This window comes from Erpetoichthys calabaricus, chromosome 2 (assembly GCF_900747795.2).
Source record: "Erpetoichthys calabaricus chromosome 2, fErpCal1.3, whole genome shotgun sequence".
NCBI classification, from domain to species: Eukaryota; Metazoa; Chordata; class Cladistia; order Polypteriformes; family Polypteridae; genus Erpetoichthys; species Erpetoichthys calabaricus.
The window spans coordinates 136,545,022-136,561,690 of record NC_041395.2 but is presented as its reverse complement, the minus strand read 5'-3'; the positions used below and the strand labels follow the sequence as shown (position 1 = coordinate 136,561,690).

The window sequence follows — 16,669 nt, the reverse complement described above, 5'->3', positions numbered from 1 at the left end:
GTCAAACATGATGACTGAAGTTGCTGATCTAGTCACCTGAGTATATCCGTTTATATGACTAGAAATGTCAAGGATTGTCAGATTACTTGACTGCATGATGACTTTCCAGCACAGTTTCTCAATTCCAGAGAATTGCAAGTTCGCCCCTTTTTCTGACAGCCAATTACATGCTACCTAATGGAGCCTCTGCTGTTTGAAAGGTTTATTGGAGTGGTGAGTTCAGCTGCAATCACAGCTCCCCACCCATTGTGCCATGGTAGTTAAAAAATAAAACATCAGACAAATGAGTCTCTTTTCTTTTCAAGGTCCAAAACACCCACTTTTCCTATTCCTCTACATTGCAATATATGCATTGTTCTTCCGGGTTGGGCACCAATTGGTTGTTACCTCTCACACATGCATAGCCCTCCACTATGACTTAAGACAAAACTCAAACCTGTCGAGGCGAGTTGCACACTATGTGGACAGAGTCGCTGGACGTATGTTAAATTATGTGAGTGGTAGTCACAGGAGTGCATTAAATTTATGAAAGTTAAATCTATGACTTAAACTCTCCAGAAATGTTGTGTAATGTGACTGGGAGTGTGTCCATGAGGTGGGCAGGGCAACATGGTTACCCCACCTTGCTGCCCAAAACAAATACAGTAAAATAAAATTATACCACTGCCCAGTGGCTGTTGACAGTAAACAGAGTGGTAGATCTACAAGTATGTGTTTTAAACAAGATGATTTTGCAGCAGAAGAAAAAAGTGTCCTGCACCTTCTGATTTACCTTTAACATTGCATTTGTACTATGCATTCAAAATCTGCCTAGAGTGCAACATTCTCAGTTTCATGAAGGATACAGCATTGTGCCAATATTGTAATGTTTTTTTCAAATCAAAACAGACCCCATTTATCATTTTGTTTTAATCTCATCCTTGATAGTCTGATATAATTAGTAAATTGAACTCTGTTTAGATATTAAGAATGCATATTTTTACAAATTCAGCAACTAGTAAGTTTACATTTAGCTTCAAAGGCAGAATTTATTGAAGTCTTTGTGTTTTCTGTTTATTATAGTTTTTCTTGCTTCAATTCTCAACTTATCAATCTAGTTAACATATAATTTTTGCATGTTCATTATGGTTTATATATTTATACAAAAAATGCAGACACAGTCATCCTGACAGTTTATCACACTCCGTTTTCCTGAAGACATTAAAATGTTATCTGCTGCTCATTAATGTAGCTCTTCATTGACAAATTTAAAATATACTTTTAAAAAGAGACTTTGTTCTGTATGCTGACTTACACAGAACGAGCATGTCATCACAAAATATCTTACAAAACACATTAGAACTAAAATAAAACCACTAATGGATATGGTGGTTCTGAGATGCAGTGATGTTTTGTATTCGGACAAGATATGCTACTACTCTGGAAAGTGAAAAATTAAAGCCCCCAGTCAATCAAGAGCTAAAAATAATGAAGAAATGGATTGTGTGTCTTAAAAAGACTGCCTGGTTATGTGTTTTTCCTTATCCCATGAAAGTTTACCCACCCATTTTCTAAGTTTGCTTTTTTGTTTATCTGCTTTTAGCTAATTCATATTTCTGCAGCACCATGGACTGAATACATGTACAGTGAGGGAAATAAGTATTGAACGTGTCAAAATTTTTTCAATAAATATATTTCCAATGAGTCTATTCACAAGAAATTCTCACCAGATATTGGTATTAACACAAGAAATCAAGAAATACAAAGAATAAATAAAGGTATATGTAATAAAGTGGAATGACACAAAGAAAAAAAGTATTGAACACGCTAATTTAATACTGTGGAGAAACTTTTGTTTGTAATGACAGCTTCAAGACACATCCAGTATGAACAAGCCAGTCTCTTACGGTGCTAAGGTGTTATTTTGACTCAATACTCTATAATTGATTGCCTTAAATCTTGACGATTCTTGTGAACCCTGATCTTTAGTTCCTTTCACAAATGTTCAATTGGATTTAAGTCAGAAGATTGACTGTGCCATTCTAACAACTTGATTTTCTTCCTCTGAAACCAATTGAGATTTTCCTGTATCTTTTGGATCGTTGTCCTGTTGAAAAGTCCACCCACGTCTCATCCCCCTCATCCTGGTGAATGGCAGCAAATTAATTTTAAGAATCTGTTGGTATATGGCCCCATTCATCATTCCTTCAGTTACATGAAGTCTGTCAGTATCATGAGATGAGAAACAGTCCCACACCATGATGCTTCCACCTCCAAATTTCGCTGTTGGTATGTTTTTCTGGTAAAGTGCAGTGCAATTTTTCCTCCATACATGATGTGTAGTATGACAGCCAAAAAGTTCAACTTTGGTCTCCTCTGACCAGACTACATTCTCCATTTTCTCTGTAACAATTGCACCTGCTGCCTTCAAGTCTTTCTGGTGCTGTTTCCAAGTGGTCCATGGCTCTTGGGCTATTCTTTGGACTATCTTTCTGATACCCTGGTCAGAAGTCTTGCAAGAAGCTCCTGTATGTGGCCGATTGATGGTGGAGTGATGTTCCTTCCATTTGTGGATAATGGATCCAGTGGTGCCTTACTGGAAGATTCCGTTGATCTGGTTTGCAGCAATCAGGTTGTGAATGTCTTGGGAAAGTTCTTTGCTTTTACCCATCACGAGATGTTTCTTGTGTGACACCTTGGTAACAAAACACCTTTTTTATAGCACATATGTACTAACCCAGCTGATATCAATTTACACAGATAGGAGGTAGAATTACTTTCTGTCTACTTATGGATTTCGGCTGGTTCCTTGTCCTTCCTTGCCTTGTTGTACTGCTTTTTGTTAGTGTGTTCAATACTTTTTCCCCCCGTCATCCCACTTTATTACACATACCGTTATATTTATTTATAAATTCTTCATATTTGTGGATTTCTTGAGTCAATACCAATGTCTGATGAGAATTTCATGTGAACAGCCTCATTGGAAAATATATTTACTGAAAAAAATGTTGAAACGCTCAATAGTTATTTCCCCCACTGTATTTGTGCCCTTTTTTTCTCTTGTTGTGGAAAATTAATATAGCAGGGGACTGGTATTAATGAATGTATGGGAACATGTGTATAAAAGTGAACAGTGCATGTTTATCATTTGATATGCAGTGTTAATTTTTTTCTACATTTTTATTTACTGATGAGTTATTTGTTACTGTAAGGAGAAGGAAGCATGAACAGAATTCAGTTCATAATAAATATAAGGATGGAGTGGTGGATCGCTATACCGATATGTAGTGATGAGGAAGGAGCTGAGTCAACAGATTTAAGCTCTTGATTTACCAGTCATTCTACACCCCTACCCTCACCTATGGCCATGAGCTTTGGGTATTCACCAAAAGCATGAGATTGCAGGTATCAGCGGCAGAAATGAGATTTCTCCTCAGGGTGATTGGGCTCTCCTTTAGAGGTAGGGTGAGAAGCACAGACATCCGGGAGAGGCTCAGAGTAGAGCTGTGGACCCTCCATATTGAGAAGGGCCAATTAAGGTGATTCAGGCATCTGATACTGATGCCACTTGAATGCCTCCCTGTAGAGAATCTATGGGAGCAACCAGTTGGGATTAGACCCCCGGGAAGACCCAGGGTTCACTGAGAGGATTATATCTCCCAGTTAGCCTTGAAACACCTTGGGATCCCACAGTAGGAGTTGGCAAGAATGGCTAGTTAAAGGGATGCATGGACCTCACTGCTATGACTGTTGCCCATGCGATCCTGTCTCAGACAGGCAATGGGAAATAAATGAATTAATTAATGTATTTGCAATTGAAGGAATGTTACTACTGTACAACACTTCTCTTTCCAATAAAATATCTGGATTTTCATTATGAGCTCCACACAAGTGGAAGGGAATGTGCTGAGACACTCTGAAGTGTTCCTGTTCTTGTGGGATCACATAAATTGCACACAAATGACACAGTAGATGCTTATTAAGTTACCTCTATGGTAAACACCCACCTTATGATATTTAAAAATAGCATTTTTAAAATCCATGTCAAAAGGCATTGGAGCTTTTGTTTTTTAGGTGGTTTATTTGTGACTTCAAGGTAACATATCAGGTACAGTAGATATTAAAAATATTAATTTAATTCTTGTCAAAATGTCAGATTACAATATCCTCCTGTTTTAAACTCTTTACCATTATGTTTACCAATGGAAAAATTAGCCAAAAATGTTTTTTTCAACAAGAAAAGATGTTATTAGGTGTAACAGAAATTTGCAAATATCAAAACATAAATATAGTAGAAAAGGTGTATGTCTAGTGTGAACTGCTGCACTGATGCAGATTTAGTGCACATCTTTTTTGTGATATATTTTTAAATTGACACCAGTGCACAGCCCAATGTTGCAATTAGGACAGTAGAAGTGTTTCTTTGTGCACCTTTCTTAATAGTCATTTTTCTTTTACTTGCACATGAAAGGGTAGAATGTCAGTGTTTGATCCCCATGATCGACCCTGCCCCTTGTTTTAATTGTAAGCTACCACAGCGCCAGGCTTAGTGATGTCCATATTTCCCCATATTGCCATACTGTTTACAGTGCTTAGGAGACCAATGTCCGTCTTGTCCTTGCACTTAATTGCAGTTATTTTGCTTTTTTGTTGCGAGGCTTATGTTAACACCATGCTGACGTTTCATGCATCTGAATTCACTGGGCATATCACGCCAGGTTGGTCGTACAGTATCCTGTTTCAGTTTCACTTTCTTTGTCAACATTTGATGACCAATTCACAATTGTTCAATTTCAGTTCATTCTATAACTGCTTTTACGGCTTTTCATTTTCTGTTTTGTTTTTCATTGGAGACTCTGTCTCATTCATGTATGTTAATAATATACCTTAGCGTAGAAAAACGCAGAAATATTTGTGATTTTTTTGCAGAGTGGTGTTATTTCATCCACTAGATGGCAGCAGAATAGTGTTGTGTTATTTCTGCTTAAAAATGTAAAGTGGATCATTACACATAACCCCGAGTGTGACTTGTGGTTAACCTGAATTGCATAGAATTCCGAGCCCAAATCACGCTAGGGGTTTACTCCAAGAAGGTTATTGAATCTAAGCTCTAGAAACTGTGGAAGAAGATTAATTGACAACATTGCAGGGCCATGGTCAAATTACATGTTCAAGTTAGAGGCTTAGCACATGTCCTTTGTGCGGGCTAAATTTGCCACATTTAAATGGTTTATCAATCAATCAGTCAGTCTGTTGTGTATAGCAGCATTCATAACAAACAGGGATACATTTTGAAATAAACAAATATAAGAACTTATGTTTCTTCTTTGTTCTTGGTGAATGAAAACAAAAACAAACTGAAACATATGATGCGAGAAGACGTTTTTAAGTCCATTGCAGAAGGGAAACAACCATACATTTTCTGTAGCTCTTTCACCTTGTTTCCATTCATTTCAGTTGGAGTATTTTTCTAATGGTTGAGGTTATGGATTTATCATACCACAATACTACTTTAGGGTAGGTCAGAGTTACAAACTGGAATGCTTCTGTTTTAATTTTTCTTTTTCTTTCTCTTTTGTCCAACTTCTTAAACTTCGGATTAATTTCTCTGTGGGGCAACTATCGGTCCAATCAATAAAAATGTTAAGTTCTGTAATATACACACACCTTTTCTGTATCAACAGAACAAGTAGTAAGTAAAAAAATACTTCATTGTCTCTCAGGGATGCAAGTCATTTTCTGCTTATTTGTGCACAAGTTTTTCTATATTTATTATATAATTTCTTCTCCTGTCATGGAAAAAATAAGGATTTAATAATAAAAAATGCTCTACTTGTCAAATCACATTTCATTTCTTTGGGCATATGAGCAGCACATCATATATATTAAAGTGTTTCTTGTCACTAAAGTTTTTTTTGATATCGCCAAAAAGATACTCAGTTCTGTATTTTTTCTACAACCCCAGTTCCAAAAAAGCTGGGACTCTGTGTAAATTGTAAATAAAAACAGAATGCAATGAATTACAAATCTCTTAAACCCATAGTTTGTTTATAATAGAACAAAAAACATACCAAATGTTTAAACTGAGAATATGTACCATTTTAAGAAAAGAGTAAGGCCATTTTGAATTTGATGGAATCAACATGTCTCAAAAAAAGTTGGGACAGGGCCATGTTTACCACTGGGTAGCACCCCCTCTTCTTTCTACAACAGTCCATAAAAGTCTGGGAACCTAGGAGACCAGTTGCTGGACTTTTGGGAGGGGAATGTTGTCCCATTCTTCTCTGGTATATGATTCTAGTTGCTCAACAGTCCTGGGGTTGTCTTTGTTGTATTTTTTGTTTCATGATGCACCAAATGTTTTCAGTAGGTGAAAGGTCTGGACTTCAGGCCGGCAAGTTCGGCACCTGGACTCTTCTGCTGTGAAGCCATGCTGTTGTAATAGGTGCATTGTCTTGCTGAAATATGAAAGGCCTTAACTGCAAAAGACGTTGTCTGAATGGAGCATATGTTGCTCTAAAACCTGTGTATACCTTTTATTGATGGTGCCTTCCCAGATGTGCAAGCTGCCAATTCCATGTTTTCCAAAAAGAATTTCAAATTTCTATTCGTCTGACCACAGAGAAGTTTTCCACTTTGCCTCAGTCCATTTAAATGAGCTTTGGCCCAGAGGAGACTGCAGCATTTCTGGATCATGTTCATATATGGCTTCTTCTTTGCATGACAGAACTTTAGCTTGCATTTGTGGAAGGCACAGTGAACGGTGTTCAGTCAATGATTTCTGGAAGTGTTCCAGATTCCATGCAGTGATTTCCATGACAGAATCGTTCATGTTTTTAATGCAGTGCCTCATGAGAGCCCAAAGATCACAGGCATCCAATACTGATTTATGGCCTTGTCCCTTGCGCACAGATTTCTCCAGATTCTCTGAGTCTTTTGATATTACATACTGTAACTCATGAGAATTTAAAAGTCTCTGCAATTTTATGTTGAACATTATTCTAAAATTGTTCCACAATTTGTAGGTGCAGTTTTTTGCAGATTGGTGAACCTCTGCCCATCTTTACTTCTGAGACACTCTGACAATCTAAGATGCCCTTTTTATGCCCAATCATGTTACTGACCTGTTGCCAGTTAACTTAATTAGTTGCACAATGTTCCTCTAGATGTTTGCTTTTAGTACCACTTACTTTTCCAGGCTTTTGTTGCCCCTGTCCCAAATATTTTTAAGACGTGTTGCTGCCATCAAATTTAAAATGACTTAATATTTTTCATTAAATAGTAAAATGTCTCACTTTCAACATTTGATATGTTTTCTTTGTTCTATTGTGAATAAAATATGGGGTTATGAGATTTGAAAATAATTTCATTGTTTTTATTTACATTTTACACAGTCTCAACTCTTTTGAAATTGGGGTTGTATTTGAAAATTTACAGGCCACCTCAGAAGTATGTGAAGAGACAGAATGTATTAGATCTGTATGTTTTGCTTTTTATTAGGATGTATTCATGTTGTTTCAGATCTAAGATGCCCACTAGTAATTAAAGATATTGAGCTACATAGGGCTGGTTATAAATGGACAATATAATGAAGCAATATTTGACTTCGTCACCAGCTGTACTGAGTTCTTAGGTGCCTAACAATGACTAACTGAAAGATAAGGTGTACTTAGTAAACAAATAAATCATAATCTAATACAGTGTTTCCCAGCCTTTGTGGTGTCACAAACCAGTGTTTCATATGCCGTTGTGTTCACAACCCACTGGTGCTGGTATTTGGGTTGGTCCCACTACAAGAATTTTGTATGATCATCTGTGTGGGATTACTGTAGTGAAGTAGGGAATGTCATCCAGAGATGCTGCCGCTGTAAATTGAGCATGATCATTGGACTGGTGGATAGGGTTTGTCCAGGGTCAACTGCAATCCACCTGAGAAGCTGCCCCAGTGAATCAAGCATAATCATTGGAGCAGTGGAGAGGTTATTAGGGGTGGGGTTTTGTCTGGGGGGTCGACTGCAGCCTACTTGCAATGGTGCCATAGCCCACAAGTTGGGAAACACTCATCTAATGTAAAACTACGTAGTGGAAAGTATGAACTTTTTCATATATGGTTTTCTGTGAATATGCATTATTTGTCTATTGGTGATGTATAAACTACGATCACTTTGGATTTAACATTTAAAGTAGTACTTCAGTAACTGCTGGATGGTTTGTCACTTTGGACTTATTTCTTGTTACTTAGTTTAACATACACAGAGTGTACATAGGTATTTAATAGATACTGTAATGTACCTTGTTTGAGCCGAGTTGACAGTTCATCCTGTGTTTCTTTGGTATGCATGTTTTCTGGTGAGAGCTCACAATCCTTTCAGAGCAGTAAATATTTTATTAGTATTCAATATTCTTTCTCGGCTGTAGGTCATATTGTAAATTTGAATGCTTTGATAGCTCAGATACTGTATACATAAAATATTTAAAAGTACACTTTCAAAGCCTTGCTTGGGTCATGACAGTAGTCTTAAGTCATATCATACTTTTTTGTTACTGGCCCTTTTTAGTTACAGTTGAATCGTGCAAGGTTTTGCTGAGTGCAATATAACAATGTACACATCTTTATGTATTAAGATATGCCCTTTGCTAGTTTTTGCAGCATATCTGAAACATTATATTGTGATGTGTCCTTGACAGTGTTTTGCTTAGGTTCTGAGCTACTGTATAATACATGACTGGAATTTTCAACTGCCTGAATGTTTTTTGATAATCAAATACAGTAGATGGCAGCAGAGTGAAGTGTTTCTTGAGTTCACATTTTTAATGTCAGTTACCTTAACGATTTATTGGTACGTGAGGACGAGATTAGATGAAATGAGCAAAGCAGAGTAGATAATGTAAAACTGCATTATTAAACCTGCAGTACAAGAATGTTAAATGCCAGTTTTAAGGATATGCAATGAGCAAGGGTTTGGTTTTGAATCGGCACCCTTTTATTTTAGGAATAGACTGTTTGTCGTTATTACTCAACATCAACTGAGCTTATGTTTTGAACACTTAAAATATGTGAATATCCTACACACCAATAATATATTTCTGTATTGGGTAAATGGATTACAGTTATCAAATACAGTATTCAGTTATTACATACTATAGTACATTTCATCACAGTCTTTGGTACACTATTGATGAATATTTATTTCAGTGAAATCAACTCAACTGATGATAAATAAGTCACATGATTTTTATTTCCTGAGCCGTAGCTGTAATTGTCTGAGACTTGGCCATAAAGAAAATGACAAATAGTGTCTAAAGAAGAATGTGGATGGGCTGGCACCCCCCAACCATGTTGTTTATTGGTACCTTCACTTGTCTGCTCCCTCTGCACTCTGGGACTCTGTGTTCCTGTTTGTGTTCTGCAGGGGTTCACAAGAGTTATAGTTTTAATGGATAGCCCTAATACAGTCTTGAGGTGCCCCAGCAGAAAGCTTCCAGGTGGCAACACCCTTGTCACATGGAGATTCTGCTTGACCAGAGCACTGACGTGCCAGAAGTACTCTTGGGTCTATCATAAAAAAGGCTTCACCAGATGAGTCACAGTTGGGATTGGAGTCGGATCTGGAATAGAGGTGGAGACAGAAGACAGACAGAATGACAGATTAGTGTGAGTCTCATATTGATCTGAAGAATACCTATAATTTGAAAAAATTGTTTGAAACCAGAGCCTTGTCTATTATAGTTGTGGCCTGGGTTTGGGGTCTGAGGCACCCCATAACATCTACAACAGCTTAGACAGAAAAAGTCAGATTTTCAAACCTGGACAGACTGGAAAAAGGGGGGAAAAATCAGTGTACTTGGAAATGTTTTCATTTTTCTTTAGAGCTATGTTTTGTAGGCCCATTTATAAATAGCAGCTTATAAGTTCAAAAATTCCCTAACGTTTCTTAGACTGAGAAATGTCCTTGGGCCAAAGGAAAAATGTGTGTGTGGGGGGAAAGGTGTTCCTGTATTATTCTTGTGTTAAATATGCCCAAATTTATTAAGTGGGTTTCCTGTAAACTGTCACATTTTAAGATATAGGCCTACTTAATTTTCTAAGCTTTTGAGAAAACCCTTCCAAAATCTACCACTAGAGGGCAGGCAAAAGCATACCCTGCAATTTCAGGTCTTAGAATTTAACTAGTTACAAAATCGGATTGACATTTCTGAAGGTACGCACATGGATTCATACTGAATGTTTAAAGTTAAACTTTGTAATATTTCAGGTTTCATTTGCACTGCAATTGTAAAGTGCTTTGTGACTATTCAAAATTATACATAATCAATTATACCTCAATAGGATTTTTTAAAACATTTCAAAAAGAGGAGGCACTTTGTATTGCTATTTTCATTTTTTCCTCTTTTCTTTCCTTTGTTCTGCACTGCAGAAACCTGCTTATTAATTTAGACTATGAGCTTAAAGCATTGGGATTACTTTTGAAGAACAGTACTGGCCAGAGGCCATAGATATTTGCTCTCTCTAGAAGTATTGTGAAATGGCTTGGATTATGTGTGTTCCCAGCTTTCTCTGACATGCCGGTAAACTTCAAACACAAATTAAACAGTGTATGAATCAAAAGCCTTATGTCCTGAGGTATGTATATAGATTAATAATGAGATGACACAGTACTAAAAAATGTTTTTTTTTCTTCTCACAGTCTGTTAAAAGGCTTTTTTAATTGGTGTCAGCTTTTTTTTTTATTTCTGGTAAATATGCCAGCAATGTAAGCTTGTTTTAGTGTATTTGGTGTCAATGTTCAAATATTAAATTCTTTGGATATCCACTAGGAGCCTATGGCCCGTAGTGCCTAAATATTTAATGTTATCAGTCCAAGTACAGTTTATTACAATGTCCAGTCTTGTTTTAAACACTCCAAATGGGAAAGGTGCTGTTGTTATTCCATCTTTAGGCTGTGAGATGTAGCAGCCAGGTGACAGACAATACATAGCAATGCAACTCATTTTACTTTTTTACATTTACTTATTTGACTGATGGCTTTATTCAAGGCAACTTACCACATTTAAGGTACAATTGGTTACATTTCTTTTGTTTTTCAGAGCACAGTTGGGTGAAGTGGCTTGCTCATTTTATGGTGCTTCTGGAGAGGCAGAGAATTACAAAATGCAGTTGGCTCATATGTTACACTCACTGATGTCACAAATCTTTTGCAGATCGATCATTTTCCTCAAAAAAAAAAAAAAAAAAAAAAAAGAAGTCATGCCATTAACACCCTGATCAGCCTGTTGTTTTGGGTGCATCTGAGTTAAAATATGTGTGATCTTATGACAGCCGTGAAAGAGAGATGTGTTTTTTAAAGGTGTGGTAGATACATAATAATATTTGAAAAACTACAAGTTATGCCATTGGTAAGGGTGAAGGTAGTCCACAGTTAATTAAGCTTTAGCTTCTAGGGTGTATAAGACACCCATTACTTTTAACAGGTAGTGACTTGGTGATTGCAATCAATTAAGAGTTTTCTGAATGTAGACAAAACAGGCAGTGTTTCTGAACCTTCTTTTTCTAAGTCAGTATGGTGGGGATGTTTCTGCACAACTTCAGTTAGGAGGCAGGAACCAGCCTTGGATGGGTTCCAGTCTATCATATGCCATATTTTCATACTATTTTTGTTCAATAAATTAATTTTGGTTTGATCACTAACTTGTAATCAGGAAAATTACTTTCAATATCTAATTACTGGTAATTTTTAATACTTTAGAAAAAAATATCCTCGTAAAAATTAGTAAATGAAACAAACTGGCTCTAAACTACAAGTGAAATGCTGTTTCTTTCATATTACCAGCAAAATACACGCAATATGCCACCAATTACCCCTTTTACAGTAGCCAGGCAGTGCTGGTGTTGAGCAGATGTTGTACTAAAGGTAATGTGTTATTTAACCATGTGATTTTAGAATAAAGCTTGATATTTTGTTTTAAAAGCCATTTTAAATTGCAGGCATAGTATAAAGGCACAATTCATTTATATGCTGCAGAAAACGTGTTAATTGTTAACAGCTACAGTAAGGCCCATCACAATGAAACTACTTGAGCAGTTTTCGTTGCTAGACTGATAATATTTGAATTACTAATCCCAAGTAGTTACACTTAGTAACTTTGGTTGATGTTTTGCTGAACAGCTGCAAGAAAAAGATATCTTTTGTTCAAGATAAAGTGCTCTGTAATAGGTGGAGTGTACAATTGATGCCTGGAATTAGCACAGAAGTGGAAATGAATGGGTTTCTGGGGAAAAGGCACTACTTGCTTAGATGTGCATGCTATCTTCACTGGTACAGAATCCGCCTTTTAATTGATTGCAGTAGTGTAAGATTAAGTTGTGTAGACTGTAATGTTACACCCAGTGATGGTAGTAAATAAAATGAGTGCATTTATTCACTACCTGGATAAGTAAAACTCAGTTAGGTTCAGAAAAAGACCATCATTGGATAGCTAAAATGATCACCATTTTTCTTCACATTTTTCCAGTAATTTGCATGTTTGTTTTTTTTTCCCCCCGTTATCTTTGTGAATTGTTTTTCGGATTTACATAAATATATGCAGCCTACTGAAGTTTCAATCTTTAGTACATTTGTCAGGCAAAAAATGATCTTCATGTGAAAAGTTTACACTTAAAAACAAAACCAAACTTTGTATGGTATTGTTTTAAAAACTGTTTGTTTTACCTTTTTTCTATTGTTATCAGGGGCTGTATACAAACAGAACTCCTCCTGGTTTCAGTTACAAGCAAGGATATTAAAAGAAAGTGTTATTTAACATTGATTACCGAGCTTTTCTGTTAATATTGTGATTTGCGATTAGACACTCATAGACATTGGGCAAACACAGTTTTCATTTTTTTTTTGTTGAAGCATGATTGTGTCTCTAGATTTTATCATTTTACACTATAGCTCAGAGTGCTTTACACGGTGAAGAAAGAGAAAAAATGACAAAATAAATAAGAAAATAGAATTAGGGAACACTAATTAACATAGAATAAAAGTAAGGTCTGATAGCCAGGGAGGACAGAAAAAACAAAAAAAAAAAACTCCAGACAGCTGGAGAAAAAAAATAAAATCTGCAGGGGTTCCAAGGCCACGAGACCACCCAGCCCAACCTAGGCATTCTTCTTAACATAAATGACCTCAATCAGTCCTTCATTGTATTCAGGGTTCTCATGGAAGAACTTGATGATGATGGTCATGCATTGTTATATCTAAGACCCTGGATCTTATCACAGCAGTACTGAACAAAAGGCAAGAATCAAATACGGATGGAGAAAGGTCACTGGATACATGGTTTGGGGTCTTATTTACATTTTTGACTGGAGAAGGTTTCAGTTTCCACTCCATGTAACAAGGATTTTAGAAAAATGTATGGTCGTCATGAATTACCTGCTTTGTTTTACCATAAGTACATAGGCAGATTTATTAATTATCATTTTCTATTTATAACTTGATGCAAAAAACAGTTTCCCCTCAGAGATTAACAAAGTATATAAAATCAAAAAGAAATAGTACATCAGAATAATGAATTAGTAACTACCAAGATTATTTTAAGATACTTTTTATTTACAAACACTTAATTTACAAAAAATATTAACACTGCTTCTCTGTAACACACTTTTCAAGTTACTTTGTTAGGTTTATGACCAGGGTTATGGAGTAGAAGTCGGAGTCAGAAGCAACTGTTAGGGCTCTGCTTCAGCCATTTGACTTGGTAGTTTGTTCCAAATTCTAAAGAATGTGTGAAGAAGTGTTTCCTGTCTTCAGTCGCAAATGAATTTCCACATAAATTCCACAGGTGTCCTCAAGTACATGAATTGCTATTTAATTAAATGAATTACTATCAACATTACTAATGAATCTGAGAACTTTCTAGATCTGTACTATGCACAAGCTTCTGTGCTCAAGAAAAAAAACAGGTTTAATTCTCGGTGCCTTTCAGAGAGTAGAGATTCACATGATTGCTCTTCCCTGCACAGCTTTAAATGCTGCGGTGTCTTTTTTATAGCATGATGGCCTAAACTGCACACAATACATCCCTTGTTTTATATTCAACACTTTTTATAATATAACCTGACATTGTAGTAACAATTTTAACAGTTTCTGACAGCTGTCTATACAATGCAGGGGGTCTCCATGAAAACCCTTAAATTCTTTTCTGAAGTTGCTTCTATTAAGGCATTTTGTATATGTGTGGCAATTTGGACTTCATGCAGTTTTGAAGATCTTTTGAAATTGTTTACTAATTATATCAAAAGTAAAATACACAAATGACAGATAAGAATGTTGTAATAAAATAGTAAACTTACAATTTAAGAGTTCATCAGGGCTTCAACATCTACTAGTATTTAAAATGGGAATTGAGAAGTACTTAATCCATGGTTTTTGAACCTTAGGAAATCCGAATGTTCAGCCTGGTAGCAAGAGTTGAAACTTTGGAAACAGGAGGGCTGCTGTCTGACAAAGTCGAGTAGACCTACTTTCTGACCAGCTTGTGATATAGCGAATTACTCGGTGAACTACTGCTACAATCAGTCATTTTACTTGTAATTTTGTACTTCTAGCATTTCAAAGCCAACACGTAGAAACAGATTCAATGTGGCATTAAAAACTCGCTCTGCAGATCCAAAAACATTACCAGTACTTTTCTGCCACAGATGAAAAATCTAATTTTTTCTGGCAAAAGATTTATTTTTTTTTTGTCAGTTGAGCACTTAATCTGAAAAGTTTTTTAAATTGGCATAGGAAATAATATGCTTTGTCAAAGTTTTGCCAACAGGCACTTGTTTTGCTTAATAGAATCCTTTCAAATGTATATGTACAGAGTATTTCAGTGCACCTGCCCAGGGCACACTTCCTCTTCATTTTTAAATGTATTGGGAAAAATTGTATTATTTAATAAATTTACATGTTGTTTACTACAAAAACATTATGTTCTGAAGCATTCTGATTCCCATCAACATGCTTTGATGGTGATTGGAAATCGTTTTGTGTTATTTTCTTTGCACTATCTATATAGAGTTACTAAAGTACATTGAAATAGAAAAAGTAGTAGGAAAAAATAAAAACTAAAAATACTGTAACAGACAGGCCTTCGGTGACACCCCACAAGGAAGTGTTGGCCATTTCCTCGTAATCCTTGGTTTGTGCTTTCATCAGATTAAATCCAGATTGGAGTGCTACATTAGTGTGAAAGCTGCTTTATTATTCATCAATGTCTCAGTGTGAATTCGGTTTAATAAGCAGCACAAGCAGTAATAGTGTAAGTTGTAATGCAGCAAGAGGTGCTTGTATTTTTTTCTTAATTTAGGCACATGTTTGGACATTTAAAAGCTACATTTCTGTTTTTAACGATGAAAAGCAAATTGATGTACAGTTTAGCTCTTATTTATTTGTATTGAGTATTTATCATGTGTAACATTTTTATTTGACATTAACCTACTATTGTAAATAGACTTGATTAAAATATCTGAACATATCTGAACAGCTTAAAAAATGCCCAGAATGTCCAATCTTGTAACTGATTTTCTTTCTCTGGTAATTGTTTTAGACTAAATATATATTCTGTTTAACACAGAATAAAATGAACATGAGCCCAGCCTCAGCTACATAGGGCATGAAGCAGGAAAACACCCTGAATATGAAGCCCAGCCATCACAGAGCTCCCTCGCGTACACACACCACTCACTCGCATGCACATCAGACCACTTTAGAGTCTTCAATTAACCAAATCCTTAGTTAAATGTGTACAACAGATAAATTATGGTTGTATAATTTGAACTCTTTTTGACATGCAAGTACATTGTTGAAGTAAGAGGATTTTAATCCTTGATGTTTCTTTATCGTTATTTCAGATTCAAAAATAAAACCGTTTTGGTCATGCATTGGAAAAGACTGTGTAGTGTGGCTGCACATGAGTATTTTAATTTTTCTCACCTGGTATCTAATCTGAGATGTCATGATAACACACAATGATTAATAAATTAATGTAAAGGATGAGAAGTTTTTATTATTTTCTAGCTGTTAGTTGTGAAGCATTTTGCATCTTGCCTTTACATGAATTTAATCGGTTCTCTTGCAAACAGATATAAATCTCTTTAAAATTTTCACCATCGGTGCATTTACATGCACTTTAATAACCCAGCAAACCTGGTTTCCAAAATGCCATGCAAACCCTTACTCTGGTTAGATAACCTGGTTAACTTGTGTGGAGTCTTTGCCAGTAACCCAGTCATTTGGCCAAGAAAGCCGATAACCAGGTTACACTATTGGGATTTTGTAGTCTGCACATGTCTGTTGCAATTTGTTAGCCGCTACCTGTGCATGTGTTAGCTTTGCACACACTTCCAACAGTCACAGATAGAAGAGGGTTGAAGTATCCACAAAGATAGATTTTCTGAGGAAATAGCTAAGGTAATCACATTATTCCTTCTCCTCGTAGAAATAATGCATCTCAATATTTCCAAAATAAATAAATTTATGCTGATGAGCTGAACATACAGTCCAGAACTCCGCACATTAAAGTTAAAAGGTGTTACATTGTCTGATTACCCTTTAACAAATAATCTTACTTCACTGAAGTGTAGTACTAGGGTGTTGTACTGTGTTAGCCATTATGAATGTAGAGAAAAGCCAAGCAAAATGACACCTTTTATTGGCTA

The 16,669-nt window shown here is 36.0% G+C and overlaps 1 protein-coding gene across 1 annotated transcript in view; it reads left to right on the top strand.

Annotated features, from left to right (window-relative positions):
• LOC114646373 (TSC22 domain family 2) overlaps nt 1-16,669 on the top strand; it is a 77,235-nt gene that overhangs the window by 52,294 nt on the left and 8,272 nt on the right.